The 26,085-nt window shown below is 36.8% G+C and overlaps 1 protein-coding gene across 8 annotated transcripts in view; it reads right to left on the bottom strand.

The window, feature by feature from the left end:
- br (broad-complex core protein) overlaps positions 1-26,085 on the bottom strand; it is a 160,483-nt gene that overhangs the window by 44,939 nt on the left and 89,459 nt on the right. Inside the window, exon 1 of one of the 8 annotated variants that reach the window (XM_089729304.1) lies at positions 24,021-24,796. The exons of 6 other annotated variants lie outside the window; for them this stretch is intronic. The gene's annotated coding sequence lies outside the window, so the exon portion shown is untranslated. Of the gene's footprint in view, positions 1-20,327; positions 21,670-24,020; positions 24,797-26,085 lie in introns of those variants that run through there. One more of the 8 variants, XM_089729305.1, reaches the window with a different exon arrangement.

Below are 26,085 nucleotides of genomic sequence, written 5' to 3'. Positions count from 1 at the left end.
GATATTTACCATCAGTAATTTCAGAGACAAAGCCAAACCGCCAATGCCTCAGTCGCTACAAAAAACCGACCCCATGTCACAGATAGTATTTAAAGTAGCAACTAATATCCCAATACCTCTTTATTGACCATTCCAATCTTGTATACACTTGCAGCCAAAATGTCTGTCGTCATTTGTTACCAAAACTACCTTCAGAGCATCAGTGCATAGTCATAAAACACAAATATTTCTTTATTTCCTAAGCACAAAATGCTCACACAAATATAACTCGGCACAAGGATATTATTGTTGAAGAATATTGATAAGCGTCCAATAAGTACGCTGCATTTTATTTCTATAAGTTTTTTAACCTCGATTCATTGAATTTGTATCACAATAAGTTAATTATGTAATTAATGGAGTCGTTTAATTACGATCTTGCATCAACTTTACGTTTTCACTAAAGACTTTGATGAAGAAATGGTTTATATTGTGGGTCCGTCCGAGTAGAGGGAGCTATATTTCTTTTGACGTCACACACGAGGTCTTCAAGTCAATATGAACTGTATTTCTGGATATTATAACGTGCATTTTTCAGCACATTCTCGGAGTTGAGTTCTGAGTATCAATGGTGTAGCAGTAAGCTGTCGTAACATCCAAAGCTCACACTCGTGCTTACAATAAACACAACCTTCATCTACTTTTTTCTTTTTTTCATTTTCTATTTATAAGTAGCTTTAATTAAAACTAAAATTACGTTTTCATAATTATTAATACATCATAATTACAACAAAGTGTTCTTTAATTGTGTAACATTTCTTTACAAGTTTATTTATTTATTTTGATTATTTTTTTTATATTTTTTTCGTTTGATATTTATTATTATTTGATAAATTGATTTTACGGATACGATTTTAATGCAATGCTATGCCTTCGTGAGCACTAGTGCTGTACGTAACGATGAGATAGGCATCTCTGAGTCTAACAGCGGAATAGGGTATGCATTTGGTTTATGACTGTCCACGTCTCACTTAGCTTTTAATTTGTTCAGTCATAATAGACAGGTGACAGTGTATTCACGAGTGCTCACGACAGTCAATTCTGTTGACAAAATGTGTACTAAGTTAATGACATGTCCAACGGCGTACGTCATGTCAAAATAAAACAATAACTGGTTTATTAGGTTAAAATAAACCACCCAGCTGACATGATATTCAAAAGCGTGCATTCACATTTCATATTTACTTAAATAATGTTAAATTTAAATACAAAACGTATCTGTGTTAAATGCAATATTCGCAAAAAAGTAATGCCTATATCAAAAGGTTAGGTTCTCGCGATAAGAGTGCAGTGAGTGCTAGGGATGTACGTACGTGCACTTATCGATAAGTTTTCATCGATAACGTTCGAACTATCGACACCCGTTGAATTCTTTTTGTCGCCGATTCGAATAGTTTTTCGTCCATGGGAATGTTTTAGAAACAGTTTTTCTTTTTTGTCTACGCTGCGCTATTTATTTTGTATCAAAAATTAGCCTACTCAACTCCTGTCTGGCTTATACAATTATCTCATTTAAAGTCGTAAGTAACGTGTACTTTGTGGCGGTAGCCATCAGAGAACAGAAGATATATTGACAGATGCCTGAGTCTCGCTTACGACCTTTTTAAGATAAGTTTGCATATATACAAGTTCCGAACAATAACATTCGGAGCGTCGGTCTACTGAGCAATACCAGCCGCTCGGTGGAACATCTTCCCTCTGTTGTATACTCCCAGATAGTTATTCACATTTAAGAATCCGACATTTCTTAGAAATGACATCCTTGAGGAAGGAATAAACTAAAGCTTGCTAACTTCTACCGCCAAGCTATTCAGTCTGGTCGGAAGGATGCAACTCCTATAGAGCATTAAAATGTAGACTTAATACGGCAACAGTTCCAAAATATGACATTTAAATGACATCTGCTTAATAATATCGACATGTTGAGAATATAATGCCCATCCCTAGCCGTGGGTAGGGCCGCTTATCATTGCAAGAGATTGCGAATACGATAGCCGGAGATAGCGCGATCAGAATTAGATGTTAGACCAATAACGGACTGTGTTCTGCACTCTGCATTTTATCATTATTTCGTTACGACATTCCGAATAGATTATGTTTATGAAGATCATGATTATTCAAGGGCATATATAACCGAAGTGATTTAGAAGCTAGCATGCATATACTATACTTTATTGAACGAAATAGAATATTGTATGTTTTATCGGCTAAAACAGCTTAGCCCATTTCCATCGCGAGAAAGTCTGCTTTCCGATTTCTAAGGTGTAAATAATAGACCTTAAATTCCCAGGTTGTAGCAATGTGAGTTACGTAGACTTTGTTCACCACTTAATGCCAGGATGGCCGTGAGCTCATTCAGACATTTACGCAATAAGAAGATAGGAAAGTTTTTTTTATTGCTTAGATGGGTGGACGAGCTCACGGCCCAATTGGTGTTAAGTGGTTACCGGAGCCAATAGACATCTACAACGTAAATGTCGCCACCCACCTTGAGATATGAGTTCTAAGGTCTCAGTATAGCTACAATGGCTGCAGCACCCTGCAAACCGAAAAGCAGTACTTCACGGCAGAAATTCGCAGGGTGGTGATACCTACCCGTGTGGATTTACAAGAGGTTGAAGTCGTCGTGGCCTAAAGGATAAGACGTCCGGTGCATTCGTATCTAGCGATGCACCGGTGTTCAAATTCCGCAGGCGGGTACCAATTTTTCTAGTGAAATACGTACTCAACAAATGTTCACGATTGACTTCCACGGTGAAGGAATAACATCGTGTAATTAAAACCAAACCCGCAAAATTGTAATTTGCGTAATCACTGGTGGTAGGACCTCTTGTGAGTCCGCACGGGTAGGTACCACCACCCCGCCTATTTCCGCCGTGAAGCAGTAATGCGTTTCGGTTCGAAGGGTGGGGTAACCGTTGTAACTTTACTGAGACCTTAGAACTTATATCTCGAGATGGGTGGCGCATTTACGTTGTAGATGTCTATGGGCTCCAGTAACCACTTAACACCAGGTGGGCTGTGAGCTCGTCCATCCATCTAAGCAATAAAAAAAAAAAAAAAAGGTTCTACCACCAGAAAGTGAATTATTAATTTAAATTTATAAAAAGCGTCACTCATTGAAACGTTTTCTTTTTCTTGAATGCAATGCCCGGAGTCGTCACTAAACTGTCCGGAAGCAAACCTCAAATTTCAAGTTGGGTGGTTTTTACTTGGTAAGTTTAAGTATTTTTTGCAATTTCCAATAACTCGACCGCACACTAAGCTACAAATATCATCATCAAGCCAGAACTACAGTGAACCGAAGCCGTTGCTTTACTCCAATTACTATTTATCATCTTATCTTCGCGTTATGAATTCTCTGAAAAATATCGTTTCTACATTATCCGCGAATAGACCACACATTAATTTTATTCGTCATCGCCACGTTGAAGACCGGAATTGGACTGATCAATATAAGATATTGTTTTCAACATTACTCTCTCTTCTTCCTGTAATCAAAGCCAATATTACGTTGAGGAAATTTTGATACTTGTAGGTTTGTATTGAAAATGTTGGCGTGTGTTGGAGTTCAACTTTTCTAACTTAACAACGGCTGTGAAAAATTAGTACGTCATGAAACGAAAATGAATATTCTGAAGATAAAAATCGTCTAACTTAAATATATCGATGATACTTAACCTAATATTTCGGCGTCGGAATGTCTGTGACGAATTAATATTCGCTGCAAATTTTAATGAATTGCTTTTGTTTACAAATTATCGGCTTGGTATTTGAACTAAATTTTATTATCCGACAACGGCAACGCCGGAGGAGGTTTATGATTTTAATACCAGACGTGTGTGGAAAATTTATTGTGTTACTTAACAGATGACTGTGATTTGCAAAGTAAGATGTTAACCAATATCTCCTTACAATTCGATAAATATTCTATTATTTTTTATGATTTCTATTTTATTCAGTGTTGCAAAAAAAATCTAAGTAATATAAAGTCGACTTGAATATTATATTTTACTATACGTAATCTATAAACAAATTCTTTAGACTAGTGGTCGCCTAGTGGTCGAAATTCGACCATAATTAATTTAAATTATAATTATGAAGGTTCTATTGTCAAAGACTATACTTCTATAATCACAAATGTTGGAAAGGTTACACTATAGATAAATAATATTAATCTATTCTCAATTTTATCACAGACTAATAATTAACAAAAGATTAATATGCGTGTTTGTGTCAAATACATGGTGTGTGTAATGTTTTTCTTATTAATTTAATGTATTTTTTATACATCATTTAAAGAAAATAGTAGCATTCTGCATTCCTTCTCTATATAAGCTATGAGCGTGGGAAATATTATTATACTCCTCTATCCGCCCAATTTTGTAAAAACGGATACAAAGTTTTTGCTTCACGTATTAATACCTATGTAGATATTTAGAGAGGACAGGATTGAGGTCGCATAAGGGGGTATCGCTAATAAAGTGGCCAATACTGCCCTAGTATACAACCACACATCACATATAGCATATACGTATATACATAAAAATCATAATTTCGACAGAAGTCTGATCGCTTCAAATCAGAAAAGACACTGTAAACATAAAAGAAAATCGTCTGTGACTCACGACCGAAACAAAAAATTACAAATTTAGCAGTAATTGTTTTAACACCATTGTCTTCGGTCACATACGAGTTTGAATGAATTCTCAAGCGTCAGCTTAGCGAGAAGTTCTTGTAAACGTTTTTCGAGTTAAAATCTTTCACAATCGCCCGACCGGGTGGTACAGCCACGGTATATGGTATCATTACGTAGAATATAGAAAAATACTGAAAATAAAATGAAGAAAAAATACTACAGTCAAAAGGATATAAAAATAGTACAAAATAATTCTATATATTAATACGTGAAGCAAAAACTGTGTACCCCTTTTTACGAAAATTGTGCGGACGGAAGAGTATATAATTTTCCACACTTATAGAAAATACAAAGAAGCAGTGGAGAATGTTAATATTTTTTAAATTATGCATAACAAAATACAAATCAATAAAAGAAATATTACATACACACGCATGCATACCATTTATTTATTGTCAAACTTTTCTTATTGCTTATAGTCTGTGGTCAAATTGAGAATAGATTAAAATATTGTTTGTCTTTATTATTATTTGTCTGAAGTTGAGGCTTGGCGAAATCTGTGATTATTGAAGTTTAGTAAATAGTCTTTGACTTTAGAATCATAATAGTGTAGGTACTTATAATTTCAACTTATAATTTTTTTCTTATAATTTTTACTTTTAATTCAAACTTATAATTTCAATTAGTTATAGTTGAATTTAGACTACCGGGGGACCACTAGTAATAATCCAAAATAATACTACAGTACAGAATGTCGGGTCTGAGATACATAATATCGTCTTCTCGCATTAAAACTGTATAATCTCAAAACTTACTAATTTTACAGGAGAGTGTTTTAAAGGTTTAACATGTGATATTTTTAATATTAATCATCTTTGCAACATTTTTATCAATCGACGAGCAATCTTTGTATATATCGAATGAATCTCGGAATGATCGGATATGAATCTCGGAAACGGCTCCAACGAACAGGGGATTTCGGGGGCGATAAATCGATCTAGCTCGATTCATTTTCAGAAAATGTTGTTTTTTTCGTGTTTTCAATAATCAACTTTATCGAAATCAACTATATGACTCTTCCCGACATCTATTGGCGAATAATAATAAAATTTTTCTTAATTGAGAGAAACTAACTGCTTTAAAGACACAACAAGATGACGTTATAAAAAAAATTACCGAGTAAAGCTCCGTCATCATCTAGTATTTTTTAAAGCAAGATAAAATTATGTTATAATTTTGTTAATAGTATTCAAAACATAGGTGAACTAAAAATTAAATAAAAATAAAACTAAAATACGCTCTTTTGACAGTATTTATGAGAAAAATACTGGTGATACCAAATGTTTACGCATATTAACTCAATTTTGAATATTTTTGGAAATTGTTCACTTTTAATGCGAAAAGGCGATATATTAAATACTTTAGTCAGTGTATAATTCCGATACCAAAATAACGTCACTGAAGAAGCATGATTAAGAAAGCTGACCTTGCTTAGATATTTAAACATATCGGGAGCACACTGGATCCGTTGAGCCAATGTTATTATCGTATCTTTTATTACAGAAATTAATGCGCACACGAATGTGTTGCATGATCAAGTAATATCCCAAAAGAGAAATTAAAAACACAAGACTTTTTTAATCTTTTCCTAATTTCTATGAATTCACGTCAAATTCCTAATGACTTTTTTTTTTTCTTGCCCTTGTAGGCAGACGAGCATACGGCCCACCTGATGGTGAGTGGTTACCGTCACCCATGGACTTCAGTAATGCCAGGGGCAGAGCCAAGCCGCTGCCTACCGACTGTTTAATACTACATCGAAAACAAACCCAATTTACTTGTTTATTACTTAAAAATTCATGAACCATTCTTTATCAATAATGAAATCTTTTTTTTTGTGACGAGCTCACGGCCCGTCTGGTGTTAAATGGTTAATGGAGCCCATGGACATCTACAACATAAATGTCGTCACCCATCTTGAGGTATAACCTCTATGTCTCCGTTTTTACAGTACAACGGCTGCCTCACACATTTCAAACCGAAACGCATTACTGCTTCTCGGCAGAAATAGGCAGGGCGGTGATACCTACCCGTGCGGACTCACAAGAGGTCCTATCGACAGTAACGACGATCATTAATTGATGTACGATATAGTATAAATGAATAGTTAAAAAACCCTAATTTCCCGAATTTTTAAGTTTCCAGACACTCGGGGTTGCCAATAATAGTGGGATTTGCCCAGTGCGAATTACGTAACTATGGGCACACATCCGCTCGATTCCGACATATTTAATCTATTGTTGTTATTTTATGTTGTTATGTTTATTGTAATTGATACATAGATGTTTTGTTGTTAAAACTGTCGTCCGGGCTTTTAATATAACAATTACTTAGGTTATGTGAATGTAAATTGAAGTAAGGTTTTTTTCTAATTCTGCTGTAAAGAATCCGTGGATGTTATGGGTAGTATCAACGAAGGCGGAAGCATTTTGACAGTAACTCACTCATATGGGAACTGCTTCGACATTTCCATATTGTTTTCTTATGATGGAAGTCATTTAGGAACACAAATCATGACTTATTCGTGACAATAAAACTGAAAAAAATAAATTGAAATTTTTTTTAGAGATGTTAAAGAATTGTATCGTGAGTTGTGGTAGCGGCTTGGCTCTGCCCCTGGCATTGCTGAAGTCCATGGGCGACGGTAACCACTCACCATCAGGTGGGCCGTATGCTCGTCTGCCTACAAGGGCAATAATAAAAAAAATATATATAGAAAACTTGCCATTTATAAAAGTATAACGAACTGTCTTAAAGCTTAAAGTGATCTCTTTGAGAAAAAAAATTAACAACCTAATCCAATTCAGAGATTTCGTGGTCACGGTAAATATATTTAATGTAAAACTAATTTACTGACAGAATGAGTTTTTAGAATTTACATTCTTCTTTTCGCTTCGGTTGTAATATTGAGGGTCGTGACCCCTATACCATCATGGGGTGGTTTTATTGGGATATAATCATGGTGGATTCCCATGGAAGGTTTGTCAGTCTTTTAGAAGGGATTTAGTCCTTCACGGCCACAGAAAACTGTTGGAAAGAGTATGTAGATATATAAGATTATTTACCGACGTAACTGGACCGATATAAGGGACATTGCCGGTATATATAGAGTCGGCCTCACATAGACGCGACTCGATCCAAATGACGATACCAAAAAATTAATATACTATGTCCTCTTAAATACCCTCTCTAATTTTATGACATACTAGCGGGCGAGTACTAGCCGTACTAGCCGTACTCGCGCGCTTCGCTGGGCATTTAAAATTAACATTATTATTTATTGTCATTATTATTAGGGAGTCCAACACTCATATAAATATTAGTCTATTCATTAAGTACATGTATTTTTTACATTCCAAGTTGCAAGTCCATCGGATGCATGGTTCAGTAGTTATAACGGAACATCCGTAAAAACCACTGTAGATTTATATATTAGTATAGATTTACCGACGTAACTGGATCGATATAAGGGACATTGCCAGTATAGAGTCGACCTCACATAGACTCGATCCAACTGAATATACAAAAAAAAAAAACTTGAGAGGTGTCAAGGGACACCCGGATGGAGCGAAGTTCCTTTCGATTAATTAGTGAAGGAATTGTAATAATTTTTTTTTTTTTTTAAGTTATAATAATTTATTTTTTATTTTTTATTATTTATTATTTACAAAAAATCTGTATACACTCAACAAAAATAATCGTCGCGACACCACACTGTTCAATGCGAAATAGAAATGAAAATATCTGGCTTGCTTTCTATAAGAGAGAGAGAGAGACAGAGAGAGAGACAGACAGACAGACAGAGAAACATGCGACGCCGCACAGCTTACAATAGCTTACTATAGTAAAAAGTGTCGTGACAACTTTTCGTAAGAATTTTTTCCTTCTAGCCCCCTTTCACAACGCGCGATAAGGAACTTCGTTCCAAAAAAACAATGTCCTTTTAAATACCCTCTCCAATTTTATGACATATAAGTCTTAAAATATTGAAATTTCATTACTAAGGATAACATAGTTGTACGCTTTTATCGAAAATGCAACGGTGACATTCAATAACCTTTGAATCAACAGGATATATTATGTATTAGTGCGAGATTCGTGTTAATGAATTGCGTTGTAATGAGTTAATACGTATACTTCACTGTGGCGATTGCGCTTGTACTAAGCATATGTTTTTATAAATTAGACAAACGCTAGTTATATATCGCTATAAACGCTAGCTGGGTACCGCATTTACGTTGTAGATGTCTATGGGCTCCGGTAACCCCTTAACACCAGGTGGGCTATGAGCTCGTTCACCCATCTAAGCAATAAATAAAAAGTTTACCGTTTTCGCGTTAGAGAGGTGGTTATCGAGTGTCTGCTGACCACGAGGTCATAGTTCGATTTAAATGGGGTCTTGATGTGTTTGTGGCGGCAAACCATCACAAAAAACACAAGATATTTGACAGATGCCTGAATCGCGCTTACGACATTTTCAAGATAAGCTTTTTTTTATTGCCCTAGTAGACAGACGTCGCCCATGGACTTTAGTAATGCCAGGGGCAGAGCCAAGCCGCTGCCTACCGCTTAATACTCTCCACAAGCCTCGTTTGAAGAAGGACATATCATAGCGCTCGAGAAACACCGTGGAAGGAAGCTCATTCCATAGCCGGATGGTACGTGGCAAAAAAGACCTCTGCATATATAAAAGTTCGGAATTAGGACTGTCAGTCTACCGAGCAATATCACTCACCCGGTGGAAGATCTTCCCTACGTCGTCAAGCCTCCCAAATATTTATTTTTGGATAGTTTGTGTTTATGTCACCCATGAGTACAGGAGAAAAAGAATATATATTATTATCAGTATATCGATTAAAACCTCAAAAATTGGATTTGACCATAGTAAGAAATCTCCTTAAGATACGTGTCTCGTAAATATTGATGGCTCTGTGCAACAGACCCTGGGTTATAGTTGAGGCCTCAATAGCAAAAACCTCTAAAGATGTTTTTGTCATAAGTAAAAATAAATATTTGTATTTTGATGTTTTGTATCATTGAGTCGACTTATACATTTTTGGTCAATTGGTTGTTGGAATGTCAATTCTCGAAAAACTTCCTGACGCTGCGTATTACAATCTAAACGGAACAAATACCTATATAATTTCCAAACGTTTGAAGGAGGTTACACGTGATGCTAAGGCTGGCTGGTACTTTGCACAGAGAGTGAGTCTGGCTGTCCAATGAGGCAACGTAGCCAGTATCTTGGGAACTGTGCCTCCTGATCTTGGAAAGACCTGTTCTACTGTGTGAGTTAATTTATGTTAAATTATTTAGATTTGACTTTTTGTTCATAATAAAATCTTTATTTATTAAAAAAAAAGTTTTTTTTTTATAACGTATTTATTGTGTTCATATCAAATATTTTAGTCGCAGGAATAATCTAGAAACCGTTATTGTGGTATTTCCATTATAAGTCTGTGATTGGCGGCGATCGTCCCTCTTGACGCGATATAATTGATCAAATTACCCATTGTTTATTTATTTACTTGATACGTATAATATAATTTATATTGTATAAATTGGGCGAATGAGTATAGGTACCGTGTCCTGGTGGTTAAGTCTGTATACATGAATACTTGAATGTCGCCGTGCACATTGAGAAGGCTCTATTATTTAGCGGCAGCAATAAGGATGTCCGTAAGTACCATAGTCTTAGTCTAGTTTATTACTGGTGGTAGGACCTCTTGTTAGTCTGCGCGGGTGGGTACCACCACCCTGCCTATTTCTGCCGTGAAGCAGTAAAGCGTTTCGGTTTGAAGGGTGGGGCAGCCGCCGTTACTATACTTGAGACCTTAGAACTTGTATCTCAAGGTGGGTGGCGCATTTACGTTGTGGATGTTTATGGGCTCCAGTAACCACTTAACATCAGGTGGGCTGTGAGCTCGTCCACCCATCTAAGCAATAAAAAAAAAAAGTCGTGATGTCCGCTATCACGATTGACACATAGATCTCTAAATGCTTTAAGAACATTTTGAAACGTCAATTGTCGAGTTTAATAAACAAAAATTCAACATACCTCGATTGTATTTCGACAAATAAACGTTTCCTTTTCTTTAATTTATTCATTGAATTTAAAGAGATATCTTTCTCTTGAAAACGGGACCTGTGAAATGGACGAGAATGTGGGATTTACTAAGAAAGGAAGATCTTCCGAGTGGGTGATATTGCTCAGTAGACGGATGTTCTGAATGTTGTTCTTCGGAACTTGTACATACCCATTTTTTTTTCACGCCGTGGACCGAAACTCCTTCGAGGTCCCCGCGTCTATGGGGCGCGCGGGGTATGTAGGACTTGACGATCTACAGATCGTGTTGGGAGCAGACCGCGAGCCCAATGAATTTTAGGGCCTTACCGCACTAAACGACTCCCCTGCACTCTTACACCCGACGTCCGATCTTTGTCCGGGGTCAGAACTCGGTCAGAGTAGGGGGGTTCCCGCGATCAACACCACAACCAGACACGCGGCGATAACCAGACATGGCTATCCGCTACAAGGACGATTAACTACCTGTACTGAAGTCAGGAACTAGGGTAGATTTCAACGAGTGAACTAGCTTATGGACACAGCCCACTGAGTTTCTCGCCGGATCTTCTCAATGGGCCGCGATTCCGATCGGGTGATAAATTCTGAATAACTCTGGTCCGTGAGCACACCTACCCCTCCGGCTGTAGCTGAAATAGCCTCCTAGGCTACCAGAAAATAGGTAGAAAAAAAAGAGGACCGTGACCATATAAAATGTGTCTTCGTTTACTTCTGTCTAGGGCTAGGTCAATAGACCAGGATATGGCGGTAGCTAACATAGAATAGAAGATATTTTCTAGATAAGTTTGCATCTATACAATTCGAACATCAATACAAACTGTCGTTCTAACGAGTAATAATACCACTCGCGTGTTCTTTCTTCTTTCATTCTCTCACTTTCTATAAAGAAAACAAGGATTATACTCTAGGACAGATGATGGTAAACTTCTAGCGTCTCATTAAAAACTATAGGGTTCATATACGGTTTAACTCTGAACAGAAGGAAGCAATTAAACAAATTGTTTCCTTTAAAATTTGTTGTTTGTCTGGATTATTAGAACTAAAATATAATTCCGTTTTTACTTATCAATTTGAACAATTAACAATACAATGAAAATCCTAGACTTCAATAATACAACGTTGTTTTAACTAAAATGTTTAGTAATAATTAAACATTGAATTTTGTATGTGTTCATATGAAAAATGTATAATACAGTTGTTGTAGTGTATCTAATTGTTTTTGATTTTATTGTTTCTTATGTATTGAAGGGCGTATTTGGCATAATTTACGTACGCTGTGCTGTACTGAACATTTCTTTAAATGGAATATTATGTTTAACTTTACTGACTACTAACTAACTATACTGAGATCTTAGAACTTATATCTCGAGGTAGGTGGCGCATCTACGTTGTAGATGTCTATGGGCTCCAGTAACCACTTAACACCAGGTGGCCTGTGAGCTCGTCAATCCATCTAAGCAATAAAAAAAAAATTTTAAGGGACATAGCTTCTACGTTTGTGACAAGAACATATGTAGCTTCAGAGATAAACTTAAAGCTTTCATATCGATGTTAATGTTTTTTGTTTAATTTTATTTATATTTACTTAATAATTTCTTTAAGTAGGACGTGTCTATCTGTTTTTTTTTTCGTAATGCAGTAACTTTTTATTTTTTATTGCTTATATGGGTGGACGAGCTCACAGCCCACCTGGTGTTAAGTGGTTACTGGAGCCCATAGACATCCACAACGTAAATGTGCCACCCACCTTGAGATACAAGTTCTAAGGTCTCAAGTATAGTTACAACGGCTGCCCCGCCCCACCCTTCAAACCGAAACGCATTACTCCTTCACGGCAGAAATAGGCAGGATAGAATGCGATTCTGTTTGAGCTGTGAGACAGTTGTTACATAATAAAATCTAGATTTCCATCTCATATCTCGTAATAGGTGACGTCGTGATGTCTATGAGTTCCGATGGCCACTTAATATGAGGTAGGCTGTGTACTCGTTATCTCAAGCGGAATAAAAAAAAGAAAATAAGAAATCTTCGATTTAAGTTTTCTTCCATCTCTTCTTCTCAGCGTCTTACCGTTGCCTACACCACCTTCGCTGTATCCATTGCTTGTATTAATGAACAACCATGATCTTGAGTATGACTTCCCATAAGAGTGTTGGTTAGCTCTATAACCAAGGCAATTATATATATTCCACGATAACATCAATTTACCTCAAAGGAAACAAAATAAAAGTTTTCGTTTTAAAAATATACAAGTCTTAAGCCTCTACAATATATGTTTTTTTTTTTTTTTTTTTATTGCTTAGATGGGTGGACGAGCTCACAGCCCACCTGGTGTTAAGTGGTTACTGGAGCCCATAGACATCCACAACGTAAATGCGCCACCCACCTTGAGATATAAGTTCTAAGGTCTCAAGTATAGTTACAACGGCTGTTAAACTCTAATAAAAAAAAAAAATTAATTGTGTAAATGCTGAACAAGTTTCCAGCCCACATAATTCGATGTGGTTACCGAAGCTCATAAGCATGACGCCACCTAAGATAGCTTGAGACATGAGGTCTAAATCTCAGAAGTGTAACGGTTACCACACCCTTCTAATCGGAACACTCAACCACTCTAACACTAGTCTAAAATAGGTTTGATATCTTTCTAATTACACTCCAAATTGGTTGTTTCGTTACCTTTTTATTTTTTTATTACTTAGATGGTTGGACGAGCTCACAGCCCACCTAATGTTAAGTGGTTACTGGAGCCCATAGACATCCACAACGTAAATGCGCCACCCACCTTGAGATATAAGTTCTAAGGTCTCAAGTATAGTTACAACGGCTGCCCCACCCTTCAAACCGAAACGCATTACCGCTTCACGGCAGAAATAGGCAGGGTGGTGGTACCCACCCGCGCGGACTCACGAGAGGTCCTACCACCAGTAAAGAGAGAACCTAGATGAGAACATAGTACGTGGCTTGATGTGAGCTCATGAATGCTCCTAATCAAAGACCGGTCAATAGTTTCCTAGCGTTATTCTATGTCTAACTTTGTTTCTAGTTAATAAATCGTTGTGCGTTCTTTGCGTCATCTTTCCATTGCGTCACAGGGAAGTGAAGAGTTGTGTTTTTTTTTATCTACGCCCAGACGTTGAACCTAGATAAAAGCAACAGTTGTTTGATATAAAACACTCTCTGTTATGATAGAAAGAATTACTGCAGATAATAAAGAATTATAAAAAATGCATGTACATTTATATGTATAATTCATGTTAAATAAAGCGTTGATGATCGGCATCCAGGACGAATTATCGGAGCTTTGTGAGCTCTTTATAAGCGAAACGTAAAATGTGTTGTGCATTATCGTTTCAGAGAGCTAAAACGCGCTATTTTTGACAGTCCCCGTATAAGGCTCCAATAAATCGTTCTGAATAAGACTGTTTATTTAGGAAGGGAAATTAAATAATAATACTCTCTGATGGGTTTGCCTGGACTGTTGATAGCTGGTGGTAGAGCCTCTTGTGAGTCTGCACGGGTAGGTACCACCACCTCGTCTATTTCTGCCGTGAAGCAGTAATGCGTTTCGGTTTGAATGGTGGGGCAGCCGTTGTAACTATACTGAGACCTTAGAACCTATATCTCAAGGTGGGTGGCGAATTTACGTCGTAGATGTCTATGGGCTCCAGTAACCACTTAACACCAGGTGGGCTGTGAGCTCGTCCACCCACCTCAGCAATAAAAAAAAAACTCTCTGATAATTGTTGAGGTTATGAAAGTAACCACTCTTCACTGATTGGTATTTTTGTTTCTCTTACGCACGCTGCATTCAGATCCTCCACGTCTACGGGACTACGGTCTGCTCTGTAGATATTACATTGACAGGAGTCTCTGGATTTTTTCACCACGATCCCATCTTTCTTTTATTACTATCGCATTCATTCAGCAGAGCAGAGTTTATCTAAATTATCCACACTACTGCTTTCATCTATAATGTGATACCAGATAATATTTTGCCAAGGATGACGCCAGGTTCTCTCCAAAGCATTTCCTGAAAGCTCTAATTTAACCTTGATTAAACGCGCTTTTGGATCGTCAGCAGCAGCTTGATTGTGCACCTAACCTTCTCAATAAATAACCATCAATCTCAAGGAACGAGGAACTAAATCTGAATTACTCTATAACAAACCAAGTCGTGCTTGTAATATCAATAAAATATACCTTTCGTATGCCTATCTCCTATTCCTTATTTTAAATTAGGTTTTGAGCAAAAAAGTATACGACAGTAAATAGCTAAAGAGCTCTTTGACAAATGATTGGTGATTTGGTAGGCAGCGGCTTGGCTCTGCCCCTGGCATTGCTGAAGTCCATGGGCGACGGTAACCACTCACCATCAGGTGGGCCGTATGCTCGTCTGCCTACAAGGGCAATAAAAATAATAATGAGAGATTGTGTAATAGCAAAGAAATTAAAAAAAAAAACTTAAAAAATAGAATAAAAAACGTGCTTATTACAATCGATTTCACAATTAACCTGGTAATTAATTAATTACTTATTATTAGTGGTAGGACTTCTTGTGAGTCCGCACGGGTAGGTACCACCGCCCTGCCTATTTCTACCGTGAAGCAGTAATGCGTTTCGGTTTGAAGGGTGGGGCAGCCGTTGTAACTATACTTGAGACTTAGAACTTATATCTCAAGGTGGGTGGCGCTTTTGCGTCGTAGATGTCTATGGGCTCCAGTAACCACTTAACGCCAGAGGGGATCACGCGTCCACCCATCCAAGCAAAAAAATAATAATAGGATTACTGAAGTCAGGATCTTAAATGGCAGTAAATTGTTTTGTTATTTATAAGGGAGTTAGTTATAATTAGTGTGCAACCTTGACCACTGAGTACTGGCCACAGTTTTCGATATAAAAAAACCTTCTGAGATTTCCTCGGAGTCGAATCCGCGTAGCTTGTTTACAAAACTATCCTTTGAAGATTGTTTTCGTTGAACTTTGACATTAACCAACCTTGAATCTGAGAATAGAAAGTAAATAATAATCTTTGGCCTTGTCCTTCGAAGGGCGATAGCATCCACTGACAAACATTCATTTCAAAAAGGACTTATATACTCGTAAATATTCCAATGGATTCCCTCTTAATGCTGTCGTATTTAAAGTCTATACTTATAAGCACGCACTCGTTTTCCTGCTGTTATAAACACGAATGTAAGTTTCGTAAATAATATTTATTTATTAATTGTTATTAATAATTTCCGAGATAACTATATAGTTCGGAAAGTGAATTCCTGGGTTTTTCTAATGTTCACTAATAAAAGTTCGATATTCAAACAACTCCAATTTAATGATTCTGACGAATTCTGACGAAGCATGTTGCGGATAATAACATGTACTTTTAGGTTAGGAATATTGTGTTCTTTTTTTTATAATTTAATAAAGTTTCAGTAAAACAGTGGTTATTAAAAAATATAAAAAATTGTAACAGCTGCTTATTAAAGATCTCAATTTCTAAATAATAAACTTTTTGTGATTTTTTGATTTTAAAATTGAGGAGTGACTTTTCAAAACGGCTTATTTCGGGTTCCCAATTTTACTTATTTTTTTAATGCCAATCGGGACTCTGTGTACTCTCACATCGTATGACGTGAAGTGTTCGGTTCTAAAGTACTTAAATCTCGAAGAAAATGGCCATAGAAAATGCTTTCCGCAACAAAATAGCTTAATTCAGATTCATTCTCGGCCCTACTAATTATGATAGGAGTTTTTTTTCAAAATAGCTCATTTTTAGAAAATTTTGTAGGGAAATTTTGTTAATACGTATCAAAAAGGCTTAACAACGTAACAAAATGGCTTATTTCTTAGGAGTGCTGAAACAAAACATCTTATTTATTGAAGTTTGCGACTAAATGGCTTATTTTCTTAAATCATATGATAATAACTCATAATTTAGAGTATTAAAAAAATATATACACTGTGAAACGATTTAACGTCCGTCTGGTGTAGTGGTAAGTGACATGGTCACTACACAAGGGGGTCGCGGGTTCGAATCCCGCCAAGGGAAGATATTTGTATGATAAATATAAATGTCTTTTCCAGGGTTATGGATGTATATTAAATATATGTACGTGTATAATAAAAATCTTACATTTATTTCCGTTATCTGGTACCTGTAAAACAAGTTCTTTACGAACTAAGCACGGGACCAGTTAACGTGGCGTGATTGTTATTAAATATTTATTTTTTTATTTTATTTTTTTATTTATCTATTAACCTACCTAGATTATGTACATAAAAGTTTGTTACTAAAAATGTTCATGTATGAAAAGTTTTCGTATTTTTCATCAGAAAAGTCACTCCTCAATTGTTTCTTTTTTTTTTCAAGCTAAAATCTGAACTAACTGCGTACCCACTGGGGACATTCTGAAATGTTTATTATCAACATTTCGTGCGAGTTTTAAGTTTCAAGTTACAGCTAAAACATCAGACAGATATTTTTATAAACATTCCACGTGACAAATGGCTGATGTCTTGTTAACCTTTTTTAAGAGAATAAGCGAGAGTTTGCGAGAAATTTGACTTTGTTTATATCAATGTTTATATCTTTATGTTTATAGACATTTGTACCGTCAGCCCGGCCAGCGATTGCACAGAAGACATCGGTTATATAAATACGTATGTTGGCTGGTAGAGGGAATCGATCCCATGGCCCTTAGGGTCAGCAATCAGAGACGCTGTCGTCAGTCAAGTCAATGTGTAGAGGTCACGGCCGGCTGTAACGCGCTTAGTAAGGCCCATGGGCATCACAACTAGAACCGTGAAATCTCACTTGAATTTTAATAAAGCTATATTGTTAACAGCGAAACATGTCGCGGCAAATGTGAGTTAGACGAATCCCAGTGACATATAACACAGCGTGCCGAAATGTAGTATATGAAAAAAGTTTAAATTTCGACTAATGTAAATAGGAGCGAATGCTTACCGTGAGCACCCGATTTGTACATTTGTCAGTCAAATACAACTAGTATTAGTACTGTCTCGTAGCCAGCGACTTATTGAAAGAGCACGCGCGATATCGTTGTATATGTAGACACAAAATGTTTGAAAGATTTCAATTTTTTGTTATTCATTAATTTTCAATCGAAAGCTACATTTGTTAGGCTTCTTTTTTTAAAATCCTGGAAATTTAAATTTCGTTCAACAAATCCTTTTTTCACACGCTTTTTTAGCTTGGTATGATTGTTTGTTTGTTTGTAATGTAATCTTTGATCATCATTATCACCAACTTCAAAACGTCCTATTACCAAATAAATTTATAGACGCTCAAAGACCGATGGCAATACAATAAGTTCCAAATATCCTGACCAATATCAAGAGCCAAGCCGCAGCCTACCATAAATTATTATAAGCTAGCTGACCCGGCAGACTTCGTAGTGCCTCAATCGATAAATAAAATACCTAAACTTTTGTATAAAATAAACTTAAAACAAATAAAAGGAACTCGCCCAACGAAGGACGCATCAAAGAAAAAAAAAAATTGTTGTTTTTATTTAATTCCGAGCATTTTCGAATTTATCTACCTTTTAAACCTTCTATGGATTTCCACAAATAATTCAAGACCAAAATTAGCCAAATCGGTCCAGCCATTCTCGAGCTTTAGCGAGACTAACGGACAGCAATTCATTTTTATACTCGTATATATAGAGATAGATTTCTAATGTATTTTAGTTGGAAATTATAACCCTAATTCCTAAAGTGTTTTTCCACATTTTAAATAAGGAGTGGAAAAATCGCTCAAACAATTTTCTTAGCGTTTCAGTATTAATGATATTCCGTGTTAGCCGCTCGAGTTCACAGGCGAGAAGTAGACTAATGTTGATTGTACTATTTCAATGGCGTAGATTCGTAGAACAAGTGTTTAGCTCGAGCCCAGCTGATGATAAGTGGTTACTGGAGCCCATAGACAACGTAAATGTGCCACCCACCCTGAGATATAAGTTCTAAGGTCTCAGTATAGTTACAGCGGCTGCCCCGCCCTTCAAACCGAAACGCATTACTGCTTCACGGCAGAAATAGGCAGGGCGGTGGTACCTACCGCGCGGACTCACAAGAGGTCCTACCGCCAGTAAATATCCTGATGTCCCGCTTTTCAAACTGAAATATTTAATTCGTAAATGGAAGCTGTTGCTTGCCTGTTGGCATGGTGTCGGCATCTAGAGGAGTCAGAACACATCTCACTACCAGAAATCTAGGATTAACGATTTTTTAACAAAAGTACGAAAAGTAAAATTTTTATTAGTAAGTAAGGATCCTTTTTAAATGTTTTAATTTTGTACATTATTATCACGGTATTATTACTTTACATAATTGTACATAAAAAAAGAGAATATTTTGTTTAAATTTATTTGAAGATATACATAGGTTATGAAAACAACAACAAATTGGCTGAGAGAGATCTGCCTATTTCTGCCGTGAAGCAGTAATGCGTTTTGGTTTGAAGGGTTGTAGATGTCTATGGGCTGCAGTAACCACTTAACACCAGGTGGGCTGTGAGCTCGTCCACCCATCTAAGCAATAAAGAAAAAAATGCCAAGAATAGTACTGCTCCATCTCTTCCTGCGAATGTCGTCAAAGGCGACTAAGAATACCAGAGATATCAGCATACATAGGGCTTTTACTGGTTGTAGGGCGTATTGTAACTATCCACACTATTTCTGATCCGAAGCAGTCATACCTTCCGATTTGAAGAGTGAGGCAACTGTTACACTATACCAGTGAGACTTGCACTCATGTCTGAACATGGACAGTGGCATAGAGAGCTTGTTCACTAATATAGGCAAAAAAATTAACCAAATAAAGCTCGCTTAAGTCTCTATAATAATTTGTAGATGTCTACGGGCTCCGGTAACCACTTAACATCAGGATAAGTTAAGTCCATCCACCTAAGCAATAAAAAAAAAATTAGAATTAGTAGAAACAAAATCTTTAATGAATGTATGATGAATGTCATCTCAGATTTTGGCATTCCGGACAATCAACTTACATTTTCAAGAGAACAAGAAAACAGAAATCATACGCAAGACGCCTCGTGAATTTCTAGAGTAAGTGAAATCAGGTCGTAATTATATATAAAAAAATAGACATATGTCGAAAATGAATCTACAAAATGTTCACATAAAAAATTGTAAACCGCAATTCTGAAATTATCAAACGATAAATTTACAATCGAACGAAAAAAAAAGTTTTGAAATAAATAACTTGCTAAAACTTCTGTTACTTATTGCCAAAAAAAAAAACGACATTTTAAATTCTTAACACAATAACTAGCCTTGTTCTTTATTGAGGTTATCCCAATCTAACGTATTTTAAGTGCAAATAATTTTTTTATCTGTATGCCACGACCTTGCTCCCAGCTATCGCCAAAAATTGCTAGTCCTAACGCGCTGATAACTAGGTAGTCTAGAAATAATTTAAACGGCAGAAATATAATATTAAATAAAACAAATACAGACGACTCACCGCCGAAATTAAACCACACCTCTTAAACACAACACAACACTAAATGTACTACACACTGGATTAATCGTGTATGTATTTTTTTTCTTTTCGATAGGCGCCAAAACTTGTGTACAAAATGTCGGTTGACGTATTGCGTATGCACATCGCGCGGTCGCCGGCCGTCGCCGACTGACCACGGCGCTCACGCAGTCGACCTGCAAGACGCGGGGGGCGCTGCCATAATAACACCGCCGAAAATTCTCAACGAAAAAAAAAAAACCTAAAAAAAAAACTAAAATGGCTGCTCCCGTATCTCGGCGTATGCTAATCCATCGTCCCTTTTTTCCGGGTGGTGGGGGGGTGGATGCAATTAAAAAGCCGCGCGTGCGTGTGGGGGCGCGATTAGAAACGGGATGGCGGAATGAGTCTGCCACCGCTTTTTTTTTTTTTTTTAGTTTTTTTTTCTAGTCTGGCATTGAATGCTGGTAGCAGGTGGGGGACATCGTCTGCCTTCCCTATGAGATTAGCGAATCGATGTTGTACTAGTACAATAGTTTAGTAAGATTGTACCTGATTCACTCTTAATGTATTTTAGTTTCATATTCTACGATATCTGAACCATTTATATTAAAAATAACGTCAGTAAAACACTATTATGAAAATAGAGGGAGTGTTTAGCAGTGTGTCATAAAAAAAAAGTTCACTATAAAAGTCTATGGCTAAAATCTGGGTTTCTAAGAAATGCAATAAAACAAAAACAAAAAAAAAAGAAATATTCCGTTGGCATAACGCGCCAAGAGGACTTGTCAAACTCGATTCTTTTTTCAAAAGTATAACCCCTATTTGGAATATAGTCGAAAAATCTATGGCAAATTACTTTCTTTATTATTAAACTTTTTTACACAATTGACAATGGGATGACCAGTTGCGGACGACGACGATCAGACGTGGGGTCCATGCAACGATTGAGACGCTGCAAGCTCTGTCTTGCTACCAAGCTGAGCTTGCAAGTTGCGCGCCAATATAACAAATGTATCTCCCCTACTATAACTAACGGTGCGTTCAGAAGAACGTATGTGGCGTACGAAATTTTTTCGCACTAAATTTGACATAGTTTGTCGGCTCATAGATAAAATGCGATAAGATAATGCACGGTTATACAACGTGTAGCTAGGAATTTTAATTTCGCGTGTTTTTTAAATTTAGATTCGATTTTTATTTCATTAATATTAATTAGAGCAAAGAGTTGAATTTTTGCATTCAAACGAAGCCAATAGCTCTAGTTCGACCCCTCATACGAGACCACTAGCTTGATGATGAAAAATTTATATCCACTGCTGAGCAAAGGCGAATGGAGATGCCTTCTCTGAATTAGTCCTTGTCACATCGCCGAGTTACTATTTTAATAATATTTTCTATTGAGACGTACTGATTTGGGTGGCTTTAAAACGAGTTAAAGGACATCATTAACTAAATTTAAGTTGAGAGAGCAGTCTCTATAAAAGTACCAAAATGAGACAGCGGCATGACCATGAGACACGATGCTTAAGTGTCAACTCCATTAGACTCACGGTAAATGAATTTAACGATAGACATTTTCTGTATGCTGATATAAGATTATTAAAAATGTTTTACTATCGAAAGCGTATACTATTTTATAATATTTATGTAAGCAACGTTTCCCATTGACTCGTCATCATTACACAGTATAACACAAAGTCGCTTTCTCTGTCTATATATATCCCTATCTATGTATGCTTAAACCTTTAAAACTACGCAACGGATTTTGATGCGGTTTTTTTTAATAGATAGAGTGATTGAAGAGGAAGGTTTATATGTATAATAACATCAATTAAATAGTGGAGAAATCAATAATAAATTACAGTTTCCGAAGCGAAGCGAGGGCGGGTCGCTAGTTAAATATAAAATAAAGACATATTTGTTGAGACGAATCGCGTACCACCTACCAAACATTAATGCTGCTCTACCAGAAACAGCTTTGAAGTATGAAAAAAACCACAAAGTTTCAAGTTCAGGTGGAAAAAAGGCGCGTAAACATACAACACGACAAACAAACCTAAAAACACGAACAGCAATGTAATCAAATCAATGAAATATTTCGGAATTGTTTATTCTTTTTCTGAAAGATTTAAAACATACCAAAAAAAAAATTAAATAAACACGTACCTTCGAAGTAATTTTAGGTGTTGCACTGTTTCGATCACTAAAATTCAAACTACCCAATGTCGATTTCTTCAAATTCAATGTCGTTTACTATCTACATTAAAATTTCACTGTTTCATCGCTACACACTGATACCAACTTATTTTTTTAAGGCATTATCTTTTGATGCATTATTATCAAATTCTAATTTGTTTACGACGCAAATCCTTGAATGTGTGAATTGTTTTTTTTTCTGTATCTAACTTGATTTAAAATCACAGTATCTTTTCCAATCATGAGTTTTTTTTTCTATAGCAGAGCCGTCAGTGAGTCGTATAGCTATTAAAAAAATGGAAAATTGTTGAGTATTTTTATCAACCGGCGATGCCTTGGTGAGAAATACTAAATTTAGTTTAAAGCTTTCTTTAACTAAAGACCAATATTAGATATAATCTACGTCATTTTCATAACGAAATACTAAATGTGATTCTTTGTAATTTTATTTGTGTATTTTTGCTATAGAAAAACTGGTTATAGTAATATTTTATGTTTAGAAAATAGTGAATTCAAACATTATTATTGTGGATATAATGTAAAATGTACAGTATTCGAAATTTTGATTGTTTAAAAAAAAAAATTGTATACACGACCTCACGGCCCACCCGATGTTAAGTGGCTACCGGAGCCCATAGACATCTACAACGTAAATGCCACCACCCAACTTGAGATATGAGTTCTAAGGTCTCAGTATAGTTACAACAGCCCATCAAACCGAAACGCTTTACTGCTTCACGGCAGAAATAGGCAGGATGGTGGTACCTACCCGTGCGGACTCACAGTACGTCCTACCATCAGTAAAATTAATATATTATAGTTTTAGTCTACGATTCGTCAAATTCGAAGAAAATACAATATTTTAATAGATTTAAAAAAGAAAAAAAACTGATAGGAAATTTTTATTGCGAAAAATTTAATTGACTAAATTAAAATAAAAAAATTTGATTGTTGATTCACGAAAACTCATATTAATAGTGAAGTTTACTGTCGAACAACTGTAATGAGTATTTATAATCTATTTTACTTCTAAAATAAAAACTTACTAAAAAGCATAAAATTTACATATTGTTTTATTCAATTTCACACATGCCATATAACGCGTAGTTTGTCGAAAAGTTTCTTTTTCAATTATTTATGCAAAAGATTCTAATGATGAGGTCGGAGCCAAGTTGCAGGATAGCTAAGCCCTCGCATCCACGGTTGGACACTCAAAAAAAACTATTAACATTATAATAACCTAGTTTTTTCGAAGGGTTGAACTGATTGTTGTCCGAAGATTATTTATTTATTTATTCAAATTCTCAGAAGTTTGGACGTTCTCAGAGCGAATAATGGTATTTGCGTTAATTATTCATAATTTATGCTTAAAGCTTTTAGTTTGTAACGTGCATTTCCGGATATATTTTTTTAAAGTTAAAAAATATGAAGTCCGTGCAGAATTAATGTTCTTGTGCATAAATTTAGTTGGTAAAATAATAACTTGAACAAACTTACCTCACGGAGGGGCTGGACAGGACACAGGGCGCGAAATTTTAATGAAAACAGTCAACAAAACTTCAACAGAGTCACAAACCGAAAATCGTGGGCCGATTACGGAACGCTGCAAACAAACTGGCCACTAAAACAAAAACTAAACGTACGGAATATTGCGTGGAACGGAATGTAGTGGAATGTCCACACACGCACGTGACCAAACTTTGATAAACTTTCAGCAGAAAGTTTCCCGACACGCGCCCGATAGTTCCACGCGACGCGCTCTCCCAACGAAACTTTCAAAATATGCGAACCGATATAATTGCAGTTTAATGACTAATTCCTAATTATTTTTTCTGGTAATGTTTTTTTTTTATTATATTTTTTTGAGAGGCGTCCGCCCGTCCGGTCCGGTCCGGTCGGTCTGCAATATTAACACGAGCCGCGTCCACCTTTTGTAATGAAACGTTCACACATGCTTCCGCATTACCGTCCGATGCCATCAATAATGAAGCCGGGCGGGAAAAAACAAAACGGGCCACCTCTCCCGGCGAGGTGCCCGCCGACACTACAGCCTCCTCGTCAAAGATCAGAATTGCATATCTGGGTTGCGTTAATGAGCGAGGGGTGGGCGCCGTGGGGGGGTCGAAAAAGTGGCACCGCTCGCGCGCGAATATAAATTCATCGCCAAAAAATCATTACGCGGGGGGTGGTATTACGAGCGCTCGCTGCGCGGGTTTGTTCGTATAGTTTTTAAATCGGGCCCGCTCATTCGGCGGAGCGGCGCCGCGGCGGGCGGAGGCCGCGGCGGGCGGAGGCCGCTGTACTGCCGCCCGGACTGCACCCGCGGCCCAACTATCACGCATGCACTGCCCTCACTACTCCATACGACACGCAACAAACTTTTCAAACTTTAGGATCGGCCACCTGTGACGGGACGCGTGCCGGCCGCGCTCTGACACCGTCTACTACGCAGCGATTCGCCTCGAATTAACGTTACGAGAGATTCAACTTTTTTTTTGTAGCACAGAAAGAGAAAAAGGCTCGGAGAGTATGCAAATTCCTGTTTTCCACGACGATCGTAATCAATTTGTGCGTAGGAAGCGCGGCCGCACTTCCGCGCGCACACTCATGTGACAAGAGAGGAGTAAAGAGGGCAAGAGGGGAGGGGGACGAGTGTGCGAGCCAAATTAAATCTAATACAAAATTGCGTTTTATGTTCACGCTAGTGCGTGTAGGTGTGTGTGAGGGTGTACAATGCGAACTCGCGCCTAGTACACTCGAACACACAATTACGTATTAATTGAACAATTCTATAATTAGCTCATTATTTTAAAAAAACACCGATGCAATTATTGTTAATGAACTGGATTGATAGTATCGGCTGTTGAGATTAGAAAATCGTACGTGATCGTAGTTTTTCGGGTTTTTGCGATTTCAGGATTACCAAACTTTACATCTGCTAAGATTATATTAAATTAGAACCTTCCAGTAAACTATTAGATGAAAACAGGAAACCACTTTTTTAATTAACGTAAATTGTATGTAGAAATATGGAGGGTTGGAAGGGAGGTACCAGAATAGAAAATGTTGAACAACACAAGAGACTGATTCGGTAAAAAATCCTCATAAAGTGCACAATCGAAAATTTTTAAAATTAACTAAATAATTAATTAACAAAAACACAAAACCTAATACTGAATCAGAGCTACCAACAAAACTCACAGCTAAAACAACGCGGCACCGGCAACACGAGAATAATAAAGGTCTCCACATTTAGCCAAATGATAAACAGCGCGACTGTACTTTTAAAACGCACACAAGCTTAATGTTAAAAATGAATTACCAACACAGCCCCGCTCCCCCCACTACACTCATTTTCATTTCGATGTTTTTGGGGTTTTTGCGCAGATGGGGGGTGCGAGCCCCAACCACCCCCGCCCTATGAAAATAGGATATATTTTTATGTTTTATTTGCCCGGAAGACTGTAGTTTAGTTGCATGTTTATTAGAAGTTTTTATTAGTAGGAACAGAGGTACGTTTTTTGTCAGTTTTTTGTGGGTTTCCGGGTTACATGATGATTTG

Source organism: Bombyx mandarina, chromosome 08, assembly GCF_030267445.1.
Source record: "Bombyx mandarina strain Sakado chromosome 08, ASM3026744v2".
NCBI lineage: Eukaryota > Metazoa > Arthropoda > Insecta > Lepidoptera > Bombycidae > Bombyx > Bombyx mandarina.
The sequence above is the reverse complement of the archived record's forward strand: the minus strand, read 5'-3'. Positions and strand labels throughout refer to the sequence as shown.